At 44.1% G+C, this 19139-nt stretch overlaps 1 protein-coding gene across 1 annotated transcript in view; it reads right to left on the reverse strand.

Annotated features, from left to right (window-relative positions):
• LOC128303064 (uncharacterized) overlaps positions 1 to 19139 on the reverse strand; it is a 123580-nt gene that overhangs the window by 82267 nt on the left and 22174 nt on the right. The gene's annotated exons all lie outside the window — the stretch shown is intronic.

The following is a 19139-nucleotide window of genomic DNA, read 5'->3' on the forward strand; positions in this document are numbered from 1 at the left end:
TATCTGCTTTTCTTCGCAAACATCTTCCAGTGTACTTTGGATACGTTTTGAGGTCACTCTGATCAAAAGAATTCCTTCATTTTCCTGACCTCTCCAGGATGCAAATTCAAGGACAGGACACAGGTGCCCTTCGCATATGCAATAATTTTCGATTTCATACGCCTCTTCTGGGGCAGGAGGCTCGTTTTCGGCACAGTTTCAGGGTCTCTTCCTTGAGACCCTTCCGGCGCTGTCCTGCCTGAAGGGTTCCAGGTTTTGGGGCGGTTTTTCCTAAGGATTTACTGCCTCCCACAGGACATTTACAGCGATAAACACACGGACACTAGACGGCGATGTACACAAACACACGGACACGGACACATAGAGAGAGAGTGAGAGAGAGCAGGAGAGCGAGCGAGAGAGAGAGTGTGTGTGTGGAAAAAGACGCGAGGAGAAGAACTAAGGGTGGGCGAATACACGCGTACGCTCCAGGCGTTCAATAGCTTCCTATCCCGGCGGAAGGATAAACGGCACTGAAAGTAACGGGTTGACCCACCGTTGGCAAAAGCCCAGTTTCTCGCCAGCCCGAGCATTCCGATCCCGAAATTCCGGTAGCCAGCGAGTGAAGTCACGCAAAACTTCCCAACCAGGGGGGAAATTCCTTGGCCTGGTGGGGAGGTTAGCCGATTTTGATGAAAAAGCAATACAAACGGTACAGCTCGCAGGGTCTTTTACGGTACTAGAGCGAGACAACTACACGGTCGAAATGCCAGCAAAGGATCGGCTGTGATATCCATTAAGTATAATTTTATACCCCTCAGCGGGTGCGATGTTGGAGGTTGAAAAAGGATGACATTAGCGTACGTACCAACGGGAGTCTCCAACACACTAACGGAGCGAGTGAATACACCGTACAACTGTCTACCATGTGGAAAACCGTACCCGAAATGTATTTCGGCATGCAAAAAAGGAAAACCGAACCGTTCAGCTGTTTTGTTGTGGTTTTTCCTTTGGCCGAACCGAAACTCGTGCATGTTCGGATTGTTCGTCTATGCCCCGGTGTGACCATCTCGGCTCCACATTCGGGTCGCATCCGTTTCGTCGATTCTTTCGTTCACGTGTATCCTTGCAAGGGATGTTTCACCTCATTCAAGCGCTTGGATGCAAGTACTCAGTGGAAAATCGAGCAAACTTGCGTGCAAACGTTCCAAGTTTCATCGATTCGGGTGTTCGGGCAGCACACTCGAAAGGACGAAACTGGTTGTGTGCAGAACGGTGGAGATTTACGTGACGACACAGGCAACGAAAGCGTTGGTACCGTGTCGTGTGCCAAAAAACGTGTTTCCATTTTTCCGATTCTGGTATTGTTTTATGCTATGCGAATTGCGTTCGAAAAGAATTTGGAAAATGGATTTTCGCATAATTTATATTCTCACAAATTCTAAATCATTAAATTTAGCGAAATGTTCAATAACCAGCCAATACCCCATTATGTATAAGCCCTAACAATTCAGGCATTTACTTCCGAAAACATCGAAATATACCAACATAATTTGTATAAAATATTTTAAAGGAATATTGTGAATTGAATCTTTTACAACAAAAAAAAAAGAAAACAGAAGACAATAAAATAAAAAAACAATTTACAAACATTGCCAATTTGCCGAAGTGGAGTAAACCTCCATAAATATCAGAAATATATTCTAAATATTGATTATCTTTGAGTAGATCAAAATCAATCCACTCAAAGTCCTAGTTAATTTTCAGATCCTTAAAACAATATATATTTTAATTAAATTTGTAATGAAACTTATTCAACATGAATTGAAAACCACGAAGGGAAATAAAACGAGAAGGTAAACATGAAACAAATAAACATCAGAACAAGAAAAAAATCTTTAATTTAATATACTTCCCTAACGTTACGAGAGCTACAGCTTTGGCTGAAGAACAGCTACGATTGCTGTAGTTTACGAGGTTTTATTTGTTCATTTTTTGCTCACACATCAGAATGAATGCGTTGAGCAATTAAATATGATCAATGTAAATGATTTCTGCTGTTCCCGTACCTCTCCAACATCCTCTTCCTGCCGATGCTCATCAAAAGACAACCACGAAAATCCTCATCACCGTTCGAGCCAATGCATTATTCACGATAAGCTTCAGCTAAAGCTCTACCCATCAAAACCACTCCGGTTGATCGAATAATCCCTGTTGGCTTCCGTGTGTCAGCTTTCCGGCTTCATCCGTCCCACTCCTAAAACCCTCAACGAAACGAAACACACCACGGCAGTAACGGTGCAAGTGGACCGATTGCCACCTTCAGTTCACGATTCATCATTCGCGTCACTCAATTAGCCAGTAATCCGGTTTTCCGGCCACGACACCCGATACCACCCCCCCCCTACGTGGACACAGCCGAACCATCCGATAAACCGCGGAAATAAGTAAACTTTGTCGCTCTTAAGCTCCATCGTTCCCTTCCAGCGCGACCCAAGGCAATGCCGCGATCCGAATCCAAAAAGCAGATACTTTATGACACGGAATTACCCACCGATGGGGGACGGGGAAAAGATGGACATGAAGCCGGGTGCCAGCAGTGGTAATGTTCCCATGGTGTCGAAGGTGTTCCGTTCCCAGCGTTGTTCCAACGCGACCGTTAGCCCGTTCCTTGTCCCTCATCTTAGTCCCATCGTAATAAATTATCAATGACTTCGTGTCGCTCCGAACCCACCCGGTCCAAAGCTACCCGTACGCGGGATGGTGAGCCCTGGCGTTGGTGGGTCGGATTCCAATTTCGATCGTAAATCATAAACATGCGAGCGACGAAACACAAGACGCTAGCGCCGTTCCAGGTGACGGGCGACGAAGGTGCGAAGTTTGTTAGTGGAGCAATTTCCTCGAATTATCCCTTCATCAGTGTGCGATAATTTGATTATTGTTGCAGAGATTTACGCGAATCGGCTGCCGAATGGGTTCGGGTATGAATGTGATTTGCGAATGCGACAGCTCACTGTTAGCTGATGGCCGTTGATGCGATTATGATTTTTATTTCCATCCCACAGCACAGAGTGCTGCTGCGATGAGTGCTGCATGCGAGTTGGGCCGTATGCATAAATCAAGCGTTCCCGTGCAAGTTCAACTGCACGATTTACTCATCACCACGCTTGCTTCGTTGCTTTTTACCAAGCAAGCCGGCTAAAAAATAAATAAAAACACATAATAAAAGAAGGATGAACAAAAACCCTCACCATTCAATGTACAACACAATACAGTTGCAGCTTCATTATCATTTGCCCATATAAATCGATGTGTGATTGATAGATTGATTGGCGTGTAGTATGCCGGTGGAATTTACAAGTAGCACCTTATCGAAAACTTCCGAAAACTTGTTGAAAAGATAGGCCTTTTTCAAACTCCCTGTTCTCCCCGTAAACTACTCCCAAACAACGACTCATTATGATTCAAATTTTATTACAAAATTTCAAACGAGCCTCATTATTCTAACTCGCTCAACCGTGCTCTGGTGTAGAGCAACGTCGACTGGAATTGTACCAGCAGCGATGACGAGATATGCGCTTCGAGCGCTTCGCCTGGAAGTACTTACGAAAGCGATGAAAAATAAACCTACTCTCGAATGACCGCTCAAGCAAGAGAGTATGGCAATAATGAGGCGCAGGAAGTTTTCCCCTTTTGCCCAGAATTTTCCATCAGTTTCGGGGTGGATTGTGCTGGATGGGAAAAAGTTTTGGCCACAATATACACTAAATTATTTGTTTGGCTTATTTTAAAAGCCTCATTTTCGGGCCCTTGCTCTTGCAGGGCTTCCGAACGGCCCTTCACAAACCTGCTAATGGTAAAGCTCGTGGTCCCGTTTCGGTAGAAGCCTGTCTACCGGTGGCGTCTGCTTGGCTCACAGTGCACACACACAAACCTCAACAAACGCATGTCCTGAGACGGATGCCATCGGTCTTCCGGTTTGAATGGATGAAATAAATTAAATTTGTTGCTTCGTTGCTCACGGCACGGCTTTGCTTGATTTTGCTGTTCGGTTTGGTAGCACAGAACCAGACCCCCATTTCCATCCATTCCATACCAAAACTCGAACAGCAACAATCGTCTGCCCGAATAACCCCCAGCAGAAACGCACAAGACGCCCCAATCTGCTGTAAAACGAGCTAATAATAAGGCTGAGGGATGTTAATTGAAACCGCGGTTCAGTTGCAGACCTGCCGCACACCACCACCAACTTCCCGCGATGCTTCGCCCAACCCGGTTCAAGGCCTTCGCTGACTGATTTGTTGCGCGCTTGGTTAACTTTCACGGTTTCGTTTCACGAAAACCGGCGTTTTCGGGAAACCAAACACCCAGGACATCCTGGCATGTTTTGGTGGCGTGTGACAGTTTCGCGACCATTTCCGGGGACGAATGTCTTTCGCCAATTTCGCCCAAAAAACTTACTGCACCTCGACAAACTTTAATCACGTCAGTCTAGTTTTTGCCAAAAAGCAAACTCCGCCAAAAAACCAACTGCCACCAACAAGATTTGTGTCAGCGAATTTGGACGTTTTTCATTTCCGGCTCGGATGATCCTGTCCGTGCATAATTCGTGACAAACAGCAAACGCTTGTCACCGGCAGCCGATCTCGTGAGTGAGTCAACTTGTTCAAATTGTTGTTCACTACCAACAAGACTACAGCGTCTGTCCCCATGGCAAGAAAACCTTGAAAGTTATGGTGCAGTTTATGGTGGCTTATCAAATGATGATCGTTTGGCACTGGGGGCACAACAAAAAAATGTGCCCAGATAAGCGAAGCGCAAGAACTCGAAAGATAATGACTATCGGTCATTTATGGGACACGCGAGCTGCTTGACATCATGTGTAGTAGGTATGAGAAACTCGCCTACTTCGCCTACATCATAGGTATGAGAAACTCGCCTACTTCGTGTTTCACTGCAGTGAGAAGATGATGTTTGACGTAATGATTTTTGAGTGAAACTGAACGAGATTGCTGAATCTGAAAGCCTTTTTCACTAGAATGAATTATTTTGAATCACTGTTGCAACAATTGAGGAATTTCTAAGGATTTTATATGTTCAAAAATTTTATATGTATTCGTTGAACATTACAGAGCGCTTCCTTATTGTATTCATGAACTAAATCTCTTACGGGAAAGGAATTTATTGCCGAAACAGCATGAATCTAATCCAAAGACAAGAAGTCCGAATATATCACTTTCCTAATTCACCATGTTTTATTCGCTCGTCAGTACAAGACATTCATTCCCTTCTTTCAGCCGCTCATTGTGCGTCGCTGCTTATTCTTCGCTTCACTAAGAGATAAATGCCAACATACTTGACTTTTGTTTTATTCGACGCTATCAGCCACATGCCACACTTCTGTGTTCTGTGCCACGATGTTTTATTTCGCGATACTCACACATTCGCATTGTGTTACTGCTTATCTCCTGCGGTGTTAATGCCTAGCATCAAGTGTAATGAATTCGTATTGCTTCGGCGGTGCTTAATGGTGGCACATATTTTGTAGCCCGGGACACTACGCGTCCACAACTGCATGAAAGGCCGGGTGTGTGTGTCGTGTGTTTCTAGTTGATTTTTATGAGTACAAGGTTTTTACGAGGTTCGGTTCCCAACCGTGAACAGCATGTACTTCATGTACGCCGTTCTTCACGCGAACGCGCATTAGAGGCGACCGCGCGCCCGTACGCTAGAGTTCGTGTGCATTACATTATTGGCCACACGTGCGTTTGGAAGCGACCGAAAAAAAAGGAACGAAACTAAGAAGCAAACCAAACATTACACACCTTACCTGCAAAAACCTGTCCGCGTGCCTTGACAGGGCCGCGTACTCGCGGGCAGCATAATTCTTTTATGATGCCAAATTAAACGCCACACCGACACCGTAACGCGCGTGCACACTGTCCGGGACACGGGGGTTTTGCAACGACCACTCGGGGACAAATTTTAATGGACGTAATGTCGCTAACAAGGTCATTAAATCTTTTCACCCGGCTACCCCACCGTGGTTGGGACGCGTGGTTTTTAGTTTAGGCGCTTAGATTATTCATCAAGTTTGATGGTTTTATTTCCACCTCTGTTAATATTTAACGATCTCAGAACTACTAAAAACCATTCTTCATCGTTTCGGGCAAAGGATTTGCCTGGCTGTTTTGTTTTACTTTGTTCATTAAGGCGCATTTTTCCAACCACTGGCAAACAAAACCACGGATTATAAAACCCACCGATCCCTTATCTAATATCAACAAAACATTGGCGCCACAGATTGCAAAACCTCGGTACGCCCCAAAACCCATCCATTAGTCCCATTTTAACCCCTTTTTTCTTGTGGGTTTTAACCCGGGTTCCGAACGAAAAACACACACCAGGTACCAACCGCCAGCACAACATGGCCAATGCTTTATGATACCTCCGGTAACTGTTGGGTGTTTATGTTTTTTTTCTCTTCTTTGTTTCGTTTAGGCTTATGAAATATTTACTACCATCAACATAAAAATTAGATGCGCGAAAGATCGACACGAAACTCTGCCGGCTTGGCCTTCCCGTGAAAACGAGCGAATGGATTGAAGTTTGCGGGTGAAAAATCGTTGGCCAAAATCGCGAGATTGCGGTCAGCAACAACGCCCCCCCGGCCGTCAAACAAAAAAAACAACCTCCGGCCGTCGAAAGTGGCCTCCGTTGGCTAATTTATTTCCCGGTAATGGTTCCGGTTATAATAAACGACCGACAATTAGTGGTAAAAAGTAGAGCTCGTGCCACGCGCCGTCCGCACCAGAATTTAGAAAAGGGTTAGTAGCCAAACCGTGGCTTTGCAGTCGCGCAGTAGTCCAAAATAAAGAACCAGCACCAGCACTTTGGCACCGCCGAGAAAAAAAAAACCCCTCAATTCAATGATTTAGTGCGCTTTCCGTGGCTCACATTGACTATTTAGCAGCAATCTAAACATATCAGTGCGTTACCCGTTATTTTTTCCCTCTTTTGCTGTGATTTCGGGTTCGATAGGAGTGGAAATTAATTTGTTTGTTACCTGACACCGGGACTGGTGATAAGGGGCAACTAGCGCGTTTGTTTGGCTGTCGGGTCACGCCGGAAAGCCAGGAAATGGTCGATCGGTTGGTGATTAATTGGCATGAAATGCTCTGTAGGCATTAGGCGATTAAATTGTAGCCGATTCGACGATAGCGCGTTATATTTTCATGATTGTTGGCCAATGGTAGTCTACACGATATCGCAACCTATGCGTGCGTTTATTTTCGTATCTGATTAGCTGAATTTCTGGGTTGAAAAATTGTAACTAAATGCGTGTTATATTTAAATTGTGGTGATACAAACCTGCATTAATGAGGCTTCTTTCTTGGAAACTTTATATAGAGCATAGACTCACCTGTAATGAGAAATAAAATAACATTTCGTTAGCCAGTTAAAAGAACAATAATATAAAAGAACGAATTAAATTTAACTCAATGACGAGCAAAACAAAAATCTCATAAACATCACAACGCAGATGATCTTGCCAACGTCAACGAATTTAAAGTCTCTCACAGTTTCTCAAAGGTCAACACATTCATCATATCATAGTTACTTTCAACCAACTCAACCGTGCTCCACACGAACGAGCTTCTGGCAAGCGTTAAAGTGCAATCAATTCGATAACATCCGCCTTTGCATTCCCTTTCGCACTCACGCCTAACCGTCCTGGGAGGGCGACCCTTTCTCGGGTACGCAAACAAAAAAAAATCAGAAAGGAAAACCAACCTCGTCAAGTCACTCGCAGCAAACGGGCGTCGTGTACGATATTCATGAGAGCATATTTATCCGCCTACCGTTCCACTCCCCGCAGCATATCGAGCACACTACCCCGTTATCACAAATCATATTTTGCTGTCGTACGAATCGACCCCTATCGTACGGAGCGACAACTCACACTTGCAGGCCAGAAGCCAGAAGAACAAACAACAACGGGGCGCATGAACGGGGCGGCACGATAAAAAAAGGAATCACTCTTTTTAACTTCAACCTTCCCTTAGTCGAATGGTACCGCACTCGGAAGAATCATCAGTAGCATATGTTTCGGGATGGATAGCGTAGCGCACAAACGGCACAGGAGCCACAAAGGGCCACACGGAAGAGAAAGGTCAAAAGTTTTCCACGCAAAGAGGAAACTAGAGTCGTAAACTTTTGAAACTGATAAAATAAATTTGCTTCCTTCCGGAGCGCGCACGCCGCACGGATCGGGTCGCTCTTTGGCGTACGTGCAATCGTACGCCGGAAGCGTACCATATTTTTTGACGACGTCAACGTGTTTTTATGGCTGACCCGGCTTTGAATTACGTCTCTCAACCTCGCTAACCGTTGGTGAATCAATCCTGCTTCGTAACGGCAATCAATACGAATTGCGTTCCGATGGTTCAGAAGCAAATTGTGCGCGAATCGTACCGAAGTTTGCTTTGTTTACATTATTTCGATATTTTCTAACTGATCTTCACAGCATGATTCGATCTTAGAAACTCCTATTCTCTCCCCCTCCATCACACAAACCATATTTTACTACTCTAATTTTCTTACCATCCATCCACACACACAAATTATCTTAATGATGTCTTACGAAATTAACCACATAAAATACAAGCAGCCACTTTACCGGCTTTTAAGACACACAAAAACATTGCCCTTGCCCCTCAACGACTTCCAGAGCCAGATAAAAATTTTCATAGAAACCTCATAAAAAGGTCAACCACCATAAGGGATGGGACAGCAAGAAAACAATTCATTTTATTACATGGCATCCTCCAAAAAACCGGAAGCGAAATCCCTCCCTTCAAGTCTTTCCCCTGCTTAGACTTAGCTTAAAAGTTTTGTGTCAATATTCTTTCCGAACTTCCGGCACCGCACGCGTTCCTTACAGTGCTTTAGTGTGGACAAAAAGTCCTCTCTAAAAAAAAACCAATTGACAAACCAAGTTCTTTTTCTGCGGGCGTGGGGAGGATGCTTCCGTTTCCTTTTACGTTTGCTCCCGTACCAATCGAATGCCATTATTAACCAACGCGTTAACACATAAAGTTTATCATCATTGTCTGGTACTGGCCACAAAACAAAACGCCTAACTTTTTATCAAGTTATTAAAAGGTTTCCGGTTTCGTGGGGCCATTTGCTTTCTGGCAGCGAAATGGACGACGACATAAAGGATAGACTTTATGGCTTTATCAGAAAGTGTTTGCGCGGAGGGTCAAGTGGAATTTAACACCCACTTTAACGAGCTTGTTGACAATAAAGATAATTTAAAATGCACTCAGACGCCATAAATATTTCACTCGCATAAGAATAATCGAGGTTCGAAAGAACATTCTTTACAATTTTGACAATATTTCAACCTACATTTATGTTCAAAAGATCATGAAAATTTATTGTCAAATTCAAATAAACATCTCTTCAAATACTTCCACACGTAAAAACAACCAATTTGAAATTAGAAATTCAACTCAACGCTTCAAACTTTAACCAAAACTTCTACCGAAAACTCCGCCCCAGAAATGCACTCGGGACCAATTTCAGTGGTGAAACTTTCGTTTTTTTTTGTAACAAAAACATCAAACCATTGTTCTTGGCGCTCTCTCATACCCCAAAGCTCAACTCATTTCAGTTTTATGTATTTTCGATTGATGTTTACTTCTCCAATCAACTGTCTTTCGGCACAGGGCATCAAGCACCATTACCGCCAATACCAATCAATGAATCTGCTAGATATTGACTGTTGCTTTGAAATTTTCCGACAACATAAAAGACCACCAACTGCATAAAACGAAACTGGTCTTTGTTGGGAACTAACAGCACCGAACTTGGTGGTTTAAGTTTAAATGTCGCTTTAGACGAAATTGAAAATTCCTGCCCAAAACTTCAAAATTTATTCCCCACTAGCAGTAACTGGTACCCCCCAAAGGAGGTCCACGACTAAAAACTCAGCCAATTTTGTGGTAGAACTGAATTATAATAACACATAAAATTTATAAGAAATTCGGGAAATTCAATCAAACTATAAACCCTCAGGACAATCATCCGTCTCGAAAATTCAATGAAATCTTGTAAACCGATAGGCTTGCATTTTTTTTTCTTATCACATTTTACAAATATTCGACGAAAGTTTACTTAAATTACTTTTATTTATTTAATTTCATACTTTAAATACTAGCAAAAAACAGTTTTGTTTCGCTAATCTCAGCAAATAAATAAGCAAAAGCTGGATAATTAAATCATATTTCTCATGCCAAGCAATTTGTAATCGCTGTCAGTATCGTTTAATACCCGTTTTATAATGCACATCCAAACAAAAATATGTTCGAACATTTTACAATTATTATACCTCATTCCGCCACGACCAACCGATCCATCCCAGTCCCCTAGTCGCTCCCGAACCATTCTCGCGCGCCAACAAAAATCAACAGGCAAACATTTATCTTTCGGAATTTAATCAACGAGATTTACACTCCTCAAAATGATTGCCCGACGTCAGGAAGAAATGGTCTTCTTACACGGACTTTCGTTCCAACCGAGACCTTCCGCTTAACCTGCACACGATCGATATTTTATCCCATCAGATAATCTCGCAAGGAGCCTCCTCCTCTTCCACCGAGCTTCATTTGCACAATCCTTCCTATTTGCAGTGAGATTAACCAACGTGGGCGAGTAGAAGTAGCGGAAGGAAAGCCTTATCAGAAAAAAAGAGGAAAACACAAGGAGCAAACAGACATAAAACAGCTTCCGAGTGTCCGCCTCATTTCCGCACGAGTAAAACGGAAATCACCTCCTACTGCTTCTGAAGTCCGCTGCTGCCCCGGATGATTTCCACGGTGAATGGAAAACTCATCACTCATTGCCGTAACATCCGCGCTAGCATCGCAACAAGCCTTCGTATCTGTAGCCATAAATCAAAATAAAGCCCGAAAGCTCCGTGAGCATAACCAAACCACCCCAGAACCCTCCCCCTCGAACCAACCGCTTGCGCTTTACGCTTCATCTTGCTGAAAATCTATTTCCCGTTCCGGTCCATCTCTGGGGAGGTTTTGTTTAGGTGCCCCACCATGAGCAGGAGTCATTTTCCTCGGCCAAACGGCCGGCGGCACGCGGCATTCTTCCGAGCAAATTGAATGACCATCACCCACGACACTCCAGCGCACCGGTGCTCGTCTGGTGGGTGGGAGGGTGATGGACTTTTCCCAAGCATTTTGGTTGCCCATTTTCCACCGCCCCCCATCCCCTTTCAAGTAGAAGCGAGAAAAGATTCGTTGGTTTCTCGCTTCGTTTCGCATCAGCCTTTCCGTTTATTCCATTCAATTTCGTTAAGCACCGTCATCATGTCGCGGCCATTTTTCGGCCGCCTTTTCTTGCCGGGGTGGGGGAGTGTGCGACGGCGGTTCATTCGTTTGCCATAAAAGATAAATGCCTCGCGGTCCGGTGAAATTGAAGGTCGCAAGGTTGAGCCCTGGGAGGTGAAGCGACAAGGTGAACGAATAATGTAAAATGGGTAAAAATGTCTCATTTCTTCGCGTTCGGAAGGAAGCGATAGCGAGCGAGGAACAGTGTTGCGAACCATGGCTTCTTTTCGTCCGTAGCCAAAGTTGATAATTTAATTAACAACGATTTACCGAACACGGCGAAGAAATATCCATCCCATTGTCGCGCATCCCGGTGGGATCCCCGGGCTTATCCATGTGGAGATCCTTCACCAAACAGCACCGAACCGTGGGAGGGCATGCGGAAAAACTAATAACATTTTTTTTCCTTCCCATTCGTTTTCTTCGGTTCGGTCCGCCCTATCGGGCAGAACACGAATTATCTGAAGCATCGTCAGCATCGTTGGTCCGCTCTCATCGGCCTACGGTTACGCCGGTACACGCTGGCTTAAGTAATTAGTGTCCTCGAGATGCGACTTGAATTTTAATTTGTCGCCACACGCCCATTGCACTTGCACCCGGGATCGCTTCCCCCCCCCCCCCCCCCCCCCCCCCGCCGGCACCAAGAATGGAACGGTTTTCCACTTGACTGGTTTTCTATTTTTATAAACAGTTTCCAGCGTACCTTCGGCTGGCAAATGATGGTCAACTTGAAACGATGAAGAGATGAAAAAAAAAACGCATCACAAAGTGAATGACCCCGAAGAAAAGTGGACAACTGAAGAGGAGAGTTGACAGAATTGTATTGGACTCGTTAAAAAAGGTTGCACAGGTTGGTATAAAGCATTCAAATGATCAGTATTACAAGCAAAAAGATACAGGGGTTTATATTCCTTTTCGTTAATAATATTATATATTTTACTACTTTTATACTTTTTTAATATACTTTTTATTTTTTTTATATATAGTTATATCAAATTATAACTTTTTTCCTCCAGACAGCCACCGATAACCTTCTCGGAAAATTAAAGGAAGCAAGTGAAAATGAAAGCGTCACAAAGGTTAAATGGACCATCTCAAGTACCTGTAGACGAAATCAAGTGCACTAGACATACCGGGAAGGGAGACGATTGATGGGAATATTATCGTGAATCGTCTGCTCTGCAACTTCGGAGAATTATAATCGTTAATCCCAACAGAAAGGATTCGGCTTTCTCTCAACATCTTTTGCTTTGTTTTTAGGATCACTTATCATCTCTTTTTTGTCATAAAAATATCCTCTTGAAGTACCTCTTCAGTACGAAAAACACACACAATTAAAACTTTCCACCACAACGCAACGCTGTCACAAGCGTATGACAATGTAGCTCCTTGAAATTGGATCTCTTGTTTCGCTTGTTCAATTTTTATATGCCAACTCTTCATTATCCGAACACACACTCAACGCCGCTCCCTTGGCGCTGTAAGATGATGATGGTTTCGGCTCTCATTAAGCTTCAGAAAACTTCGTCGTAAAATTCGGCCATTATTCTGCTCATCGCGTGCTGTACGTGCACGACCGGGCGGTGCTATAATGAGCAGCTGGGGGACAGAACCGCTTTAAAACGAAATTTTCACCTGCACCACCTGATAATTGATAAATGATCCGCTTCCACCGACTTGCGCTTCACGAACTCGCTCACCCCCAGGTGCGTCCGGGTTGCAACTTTGGACGTCCCCGCTGGATGGATGGATGGATGGGTTCCAACCGGTGGAGGGATAATAAAAAATCACAACCCACCTAGTGCCATCGTCGACTTCTTGGGTAGCACACGGTGTGGCCCATCGCAAACGCCTTCACCGTCACAAGATGATGCTTGCACAAAATTAATCCACTGTCGAGGCGCAAGCGGCGAACGGAACAAAAGTGTAAAGCTAATTAGTCTTTAATGGGCGAAGTAATGTCATAAGCTTCGTCCGTTTGTTCGCGCTTTTGTCATGTCGATGGGATGGTTTTGCTGTATTTTTGTACTTCAAGAGCTGACTTCCCTCCTTCGGGACAGTGCGGGATCTTTTGATCCGTTGGTTGTTTTTTTTCCGCTTACCCTCGTGCACACTTGTTTTTCTTTCTCCGCTGATTGCCAGGCGCTACTGGATGAGCGGTAGCGTTTCATAAGTCCTCGAGCGTCCAATGTCCCGCTCCCGGGACGGGACGTACAGTGCGAAGAAAATGACAAAATCCCCGATAATGAAGGCGTTCGGTGCGATGAAGCGATGCTGATGACGATTGCCATCGGACTTGACCTGGACGACGGGATTGCATCACCATCATCATCATCATCATCATCACCAGTGTGCAACCAACTAACCGGTTCGCTTTCTACCCAATGACGACTGATCTTATCCAATGTTTTCCTTTTGCTTGTAAACACCGACCTCCTCGCTCGGAAAAACACATCCATCAACCTACATTCAATGAAACTAACACGCTTAAACGCAGTAGCCTCACAGAACGTATCGCTTTCGTCGTCGAAGTGAAAGAACGAGGAGGGAAAAAAAGAACACTCATGAGATAAGCGTGAAAGAACCGGTGAAGTAACAGCACAAATTGGCTAGAAATATTACTCCGAACGAAAAACCAAACCCCACACCAAACAATGCCGACCAACCATCGTCAACGGATGAAAAGGTTTAAATTGCCCCATTGTCAGGGAATGTCTTCATGTAACTCATTTCCTCCCGGAAGGGGCAGGCCCGTTTGAATGTGCCATAATGGATACGGCGAACGGGGCTGTGTGCTGTGCTGATGCGGATGCGAAGGTCATTTTCTTGACTCCCGCTCAGCCAAAAACCCACAGCCCGCTGTGATGAGTGATGACGGAGTCTGACAGATAAGTGACGAAAGGTCGGCTCGTTCGGGTGCGTGCCTAGCCGTCTGCACCGGTCCCCAAAAAACCGGGAGATCCCATTTCTTCTGACCTTTGGACTTGTGATTCACCCGAAGGACGTCTCACAACGACACAGATGATGATCGCAAATTAACTGCAGGTCATCTGTTGACGAGTAGGGGCCACGGGTCAGAGGGCCAGAAAAGTGGTATCCTTTCTTCCTAAATGCCCCCACCGAGCACCGAGACGGAGCGGAACCGTTTCAGGGTGGGCGTATGGCCAGAGGGGGGGTGGGGGGGGGATTTCAGAGATTTGTTTGGAGAGATTTACACGCGCTACTACATGCAACCAAGTTAGCTATGCGGACCTCGCACTTGTGGAGATTATGTTGACAAGAAATTAAGACTTGTTAGAGCTATGGTGAGTAATTTTGGAAAAGGTCACACAGGGGTGTGTATGGTTAGCTTGTTTGCACGATCCCTCAAAAAAACTGTGTTTGATAATGGTTTTATTTTCAAGAGTCCTTAAATGAATCCTTCCGTTTTTTTTATTGATATTTCGGTCTAGAGGATTTTTCATATAAGGTATATAAGGTATTTACTCAAATAAGGTATTTACTTATTCATTTGAAACAGGAATACGGCGGAAATGAATTTACCAACTAAACTGCTACAGAAATCTAAATAGATTTAATAGACCAACAAGAATTGTGGAATATACACCTAATCGAAAACATTCGAAATTTCTCTTTCGCATTCAATTTGTGTATTATTTAATTGACTTATTGGCAGTCAATAAAATAGTATTTAGCTCACTCAACATTTTAATATAAACCGAAAGCCAAAATTTTAAACATTTGAAAAAAAAATACAAAATCATCCTCCACTACTGCACTCCTGCATCAATCACCTTGAACCCACAGAATACGTAATCAACACCTAATGGAAATTTGTACGCACGAAACACTGCCATACGAAGAAGAAAAAGGATATGCCAACGCGATCGAGAGAAAGAATAACATAAACTAGCAATGAAATAAAAACTAACACATCCCGCACATTTATTGTTTTCATCGCATCAAACCGTACCCAGCGCCGATCCGAACCGGGGAATGGAAGCGAACAAAATTCGATTAATTATTGATTGGCAACCGGAAGCCCGGCCCAGTCGGCCGACAGTCTAGCAAATTGAATCCTTACCCTGGAGGCCAAACATGCAACCGTGTGTGCACGGTTGACCAAAGTGTAAGAAACTCCAAACCAGACGACAACCACCACAACCGATCGCATGTACTAATTATTTCTTATTTAGACAAGTTAATTCATTAGCACGCCAAATTGGTATCGAAAGAACTGCCTAGGGTCCGGCCGGGAATCCGAACACCATCGACACCGTCTGCCCTTGAACATGTGTGTGGGTGGGTGTGTGTGCGTGGTTGTGCTAGCGGAAGTGTGAAAAAGAAAAGCACACTAAGCAACCACAGGAGAGAAAAAAAAGCACACCGCAAGGGGAAAGGTCGAGAAAAAAAGCGGTGACGGTGAAAAAGGAAGTGATAAAACCAATTGACTGGTTGCTCCCGGTTCGTCGTTCGGCAATCGAAGGCAACGCCAGAACGAGTCCTGAATGGTTCCAGCGCTGATGGTGTCGATAATGACACCAACGATGATGAAGATTATTGCGCTGGTGGTATTGATGGTGTCCATTGGTTTCATTTTTTTTTCTTCCTCGACCGTTGCGATGGAAACAGGGATGGCGGACATTGGGAAACTGTTCTGGCGAAGGTCGCCTCTGCTCGCCTGACCAGGCCGGCAGGCCGGTTCGCTAGCAGCATATTAGTAATTCAATTTCCCTTCTGCTCGTGCTTATGGTTTACGCTCTAAAATTGATAAAGTAGGATTTTCTCACCATACGTGAGAAGGCTGCCTAAGGACTCACAAAGGGCCAGGGATGGCATTCGCATACGATTGGAAAGAAACGAGAAAACATGTTGCGAAACAAATCCTCCCAGCGTCATAACGATGGACGAAGGAAAAATGAATACTAAATGTGAACATAACGAAGCGACACCAGAAGCATCTGGCAACAATCTTGCAATACTTTTGTAACATCATAAAAATATTGAAAACTAGTTTTTTGTTGTTTTACCCACAAGCACATGCATTGTTATCCCAAACTTTACTGCCCTAGGTCCCCAAAAACTTAACTTATCTTAAAACTTTCTTTATCCCACATGTTCTTTCTTCTCCGTCTCTTTATTAGTTATTCACCACGGGCAATCAATGGTAACTCGCAAAGATACTTTCTGCAAGCGCATCAGAACTTACCACGAAAAGGGAAACAAAAACTGCTGACTACTGACTGTACATAGCTAGAAACGTTTCCCTGCATCATCTGCCTTCGGTACGCTTGGCCACTGCTAGACAAACCCATCGTTACGGTTCCATTTTTCTCGGTTGATTTTCAACATCCTACGATACTGCCCGTAGCTATAAGGGTACGGAATGGAGCCAGCCAATAGACACATTCGATGGTACAATATTTTGATGCTCCTCTTGGTGGTATCGACACGAAAAACTACCTACCAAAGGCCTGCGAGACGTCGTTTGCCAAGTGGTTGCAATTGAACTTTGCACTTGCACTTGCCTGCTGAGCCTGACAAATTGTTCCCTGACTCCGGTACGGTTCCAGCTTCTCGAACACGGCGCAAGAAAAGCTATCGTTGGCGCTCAAGATGTTTCTCGTGATGATTTTATTTAATAATATTTGTCCTTTTCACTGGCCTGGAAAAGACAACTGACAATGAACGATGAGTTCGTTCGTTCGTCCGTTTGGGTTTCGGTGGGAAAGTGGCCGTAAAGATTGGGGACGGCAGCGCGTGTTGAAACGAACAGAATGGTGTTGTAAATAAGGGTGGTTTTTGATACTGCGTACGTGGACAGTGGAAGTACAATTTGCCATGTAGACAGTTTCTCGTACCGTGAGATTTCTTATCAAGAAGGCAAGAAAATTGTAAATTGATAAACAATACAGCTGACATAAGTTTAACAGAAAGAGATGGTCACTAAAGTGGCGAGTGACGACCTCACTATTGTCAACTCACTATTGTGAAAGGATCTCATCCATTTCATATTTCATCTCATATAACTTCATTGAGAGCTTCATTAATGCTTTTTACACTTATTTATTGTGATTGAATCCCGTGTATTTTAACGCTTGATATTAAATTCGCTACTATATATAACACGTCAAATGGTTCAAGAATTCCTTGATTTTATTCAGTTCTCAAGGAAATTCCAGAAAGTTTATTCATTTTCCCAACCATTCCATTCCACCAGGTTTCAACCATTCCATCGGTTGAATATTTATTTATACTTCATGAAAAACCCTCTCAAAAAGCTCTTTCCTAGGGACCGTCGAATCTACTAACAAATTTATTTTTTTCCTTCCTATCGAACCATTTTTCAAACTCCCCCTTACCATAGGCGAAGATATTTTTCATTTCGTGTTATTGTTGCTACCCCTTCTGTAGTCCGCGCTTAAACAGCCTACCGTGCAAAACAAGGGTTGACAAATATCGTGTCGAAAAGCATGTTCCTGGGCTGATCAATCGCTGTCGTGCTTGCCACCAAACACGACAACCAACCCGGTGTGTCACCCATTGCTCACCCAGCGAGCGAAAACCAACCCTACCACCGATCACTGTCTCGTTACACTCATTATCGGGCTCAAGTAGGGTCGAGAGAAAGAGTTTCTATTTTTTTCTTCCTCGCGTTTCGCTACCACTTTTGCTGGTGTTTGTCGTCTACGGGGAAAAAACAAAACGTAAACGATGAATTAAGCGCTACTCGAAACGTTCCGCTAGGCGCACGGACTCGCTATTGAACGAATCCAATTCCGAAACCCATCGCTTCAAAGAAACGATTTTGTTCAATTTATTCAGCAACCTTTACGCCTCATTTCAGCCTTCCCATCTGTGTCTGCCCCTCGGTTAAAAGGAATCCCAGCGTCGATTGTACCAAAAATCACTTCCTTAACGGCAACTTCTTTTCGAGTGTCCGATAGGAATGGTGCGCTTCAACCAACAGAGAAAGAAGAAAAAAAACAAATCGAAGCAATTGTGATCGCATATTTCTCTTCCTTTATTGTCTCTGGTGGACCCGGCAGTTTGTGAAAACCGAACCCGGCACAAAAGCGTAGCTTTGATATTTGCTGCCACACACTCGAAGGTGGCACCAAACGAAGCGTTAAAGGATTTATTTTCTATTTCACTCCCTGTTTTCTTTATCGATTGTTTTTGATGTAGTGCTGCTGTTTCCTTCGCTTCACGCCGGTTTCGCTCGCATTGGCTGACACTGGTGGGCCAGTGTGAGCAAAAGTGTGTTGAATTAATTTGGTTGTTTTTTTCCGTTAGTCCGCAACCGAAAGAAGAAAACGAAATCAATTTTACGTATTTTTTTCTCTGTTTACCCCAACTGCATCCACCCGCCCATTAACAGCCGCTCAGGGGGTAGGTTATCGTTGTTATCCGTTCGCGGTACACAAACAGGGATACACACACACAAACCAACTATCAAGAACCCAGCCAGATAAATCCGTTTTTGGACGAACAAAAAAAAAGGAAAGAGAGAACATGGAACAAACAACGTACACACTCCAAATCGGCACGTCACGCGAGTGCAATTTGGTGATTTATGTTTCTTTGCTGTATTGTTTTTCGCGTCCCCAACTGCCTGGGTTTTGGTTCATAATTTATGAGGTGTTTGACTTGCAGCACAAAAGTTCACAGCACCGAACCATTGATTACGTTTCGGAGATCGTAATGATGACTGAGACCAGGAGTCCTGTACGCTCGGTCCTGGAGTACGGT

This window comes from Anopheles moucheti, chromosome 3 (genome assembly GCF_943734755.1).
Source record: "Anopheles moucheti chromosome 3, idAnoMoucSN_F20_07, whole genome shotgun sequence".
In the NCBI taxonomy this organism is placed as follows: Eukaryota; Metazoa; Arthropoda; class Insecta; order Diptera; family Culicidae; genus Anopheles; species Anopheles moucheti.